Below are 2142 nucleotides of genomic sequence, written 5' to 3'. Positions count from 1 at the left end.
GGCATTACAGTAGCTTGGAAAACATTCTGACTTTATAACAAGTAACACCTATAATTACAGAGGCGTCATCACCTTCATAATTTTTTTTTTTTTTTAGCTAACAAGCTGTAGTTGTAGCCTGTGTACATCCCTGCCAAAATCTGTGAAGCATTGGCTCTTGGGATGGTTCTGCCGGTGGTGGGAATATCAAGCATCTTTCTCCAGGCACTTGTAAAACAATACAGCAGTAAACAATTCAAGCACAATTAGCAGCTACATAGGCATAGGGGGAGGGAGAAGTCCCACCGCTGGTACTGTCTGTGGAATTAATCATGTTTTACAGAGTTGATATACTGGTTTGGATGTGTGAAGTTAAAAAACAGGAGATGAAGAAGAAGCCAGTAAGCGTTTATTCGAGGATAAAATGTAAAACAAATACTGTTTTTTAGCGGTATATGGGAGAGTCTTTTAAAAATGCTCTTTTAACAGGTTTAGCTCCTTCTTCTTCCTACTGAAGAAAGAGATGAACTAAAAAATATAACAAGATGTTTGCATTTAAAGCTGGCGGTCCCGCCGATGACACAAACCCCGGTGTCTCCTGCGGTACCGGGGCAGGAGCAGCGGGATGCTGAACGCTCCGCTCCCGGCTCGTTCCCGTTCCCGGCCCCGAGCGCTCCCCGCCGGTCTGAGCGCACCGCTCCGGCAGCGGCGCGAGCACCACCTCCGCAAATATTTATTTGCAGCGATTTCCCGCTCTCAATTATTTAAAATATAATGAATTACGCATAAGTACCTCGCTATTAGGGTAATTCCAGGTCTTAATTGCTGCCGGCGCGGCTCCCGCCGTTCTGCCGGGAGGTGGCGCCGCGGGCCCGGCGCTGCTGCCGGGAACGGGGACCGGGCACCGGGACTGGGGGACAGGCTGGGCTCGGCCCGGGGCTCCTGCGGGCAGGTTCGCCCCGCGGGGCCGCTCCTGACAGTGTGTGAAACCATCGCCCCCGGGTCAGTCCTGCGGTCTGACACGCGATCGCCCAAAAAAGCAGGGAGGCAAGAAAGCCGGGCGGGTCAAGGAAAGAGTTTTTTTTTTTTTCCCCCCGAACGAGTCGCTCGCTCGGTAACTTCGCGGCCGCCCGCTGACTCCCGCCCGCAGCGCCGGGCAGGACGCGCTCCATCCCCGCGGGGCGCCCCACGACCGAGCCCGGTCCCGCTGGCACCGCGGTGCTGCCGGCAGCGGGCCGGGGTCCCGGCAGGGCAGGGCAGGGCCGGGGGCTGCCGCTCCCCTCGCCTGCTCCGGCCGCCGTCCAGGGAGCCCCCGCGCCGCCGGAGGCTCCAAATCCGCGCTGAGGCCATCGGTGCTGTTAAAATTCGCGGTGCACGAGTGCCGCAGCCGCAGGGCTCGGCAGCCGGGTGGTCCCGGCTCTGCCCCCACCGCGCTCTCTCCTCGGGAGCCCCGACGGCGCGGCCGGAGCGCCGCCGCTCCGCGCACCCGCCGAGATGCGGAGCCACCCCCGCGGAGCGGCTCCGGGCGGGCCCCCAGCGCCGTCCCCGGGACGGTCAGTCCCGCTCAGCGGCCGGTGCGCGCCGCTGCGCACCCGCGCAGTGTGTCTGAGCGGTGTTTGCGCCCACAGCGGCGGGCGCTGCGGGGAGAACGCGGGCAGCGCCCGCCTCGCCGCTCCGCGCAGGTAAGGCGGCTCCGCGGGGACCCGCGGAGGGCACTCCGGGGTCCACCGCATCCCCCAGCTCCGCTGCCCCCCGCGCGGCTGCGGAAAAGTTGGAAGGGGTGCGCAGCGCTGCGCCCCCGCCGACGGGGCGGCCCCGGCCCGGGCGCTGAGCTGTCCCTCGGGGTGCGGAGGGGCGCGCAGGGATGCGCAACGCTGCGCTCCACCGCCACTTTCGCTTCCCCGTGGGGCCCCCCCGCCTCCCCCGGCCCGGCCCCCCCCCGCCCCCCCGGCCGTCCTCCGCGGAGCTCCGCACCTGCGGGGCTCTCGCCCTTCACCCCCTGCGCGCTTCACCCCCCGCTTCTATTATTTTATTTTTTTTTATTATTATTTTTCCCTTGCGCCGAGCCTTGTTTACCCAGCAGGTGGATGTGACGTCAGAGACTGACAACAGCAAAAAATAACAACATCTCCCTCCGCGGGGGTGTCGCGGGCCGCCCCCGGC

General features: G+C 63.3%; 1 protein-coding gene across 1 annotated transcript in view; it reads left to right on the top strand.

Moving 5' to 3' along the window:
- The first annotated feature begins 268 nt into the window (after nt 1-268).
- FOXP1 (forkhead box P1) overlaps nt 269-2142 on the top strand; it is a 380068-nt gene continuing 378194 nt past the window's right edge. The window contains exon 1 of the mRNA XM_039733865.1: nt 269-1661. The gene's annotated coding sequence lies outside the window, so the exon portion shown is untranslated. The remainder of the gene's footprint in view (nt 1662-2142) is intronic.

Source organism: Passer montanus, unplaced genomic scaffold (assembly GCF_014805655.1).
Source record: "Passer montanus isolate IOZ18808 unplaced genomic scaffold, ASM1480565v1 scaffold9, whole genome shotgun sequence".
NCBI lineage: Eukaryota > Metazoa > Chordata > Aves > Passeriformes > Passeridae > Passer > Passer montanus.
This window is presented reverse-complemented; position numbering and strand designations above follow the sequence as displayed.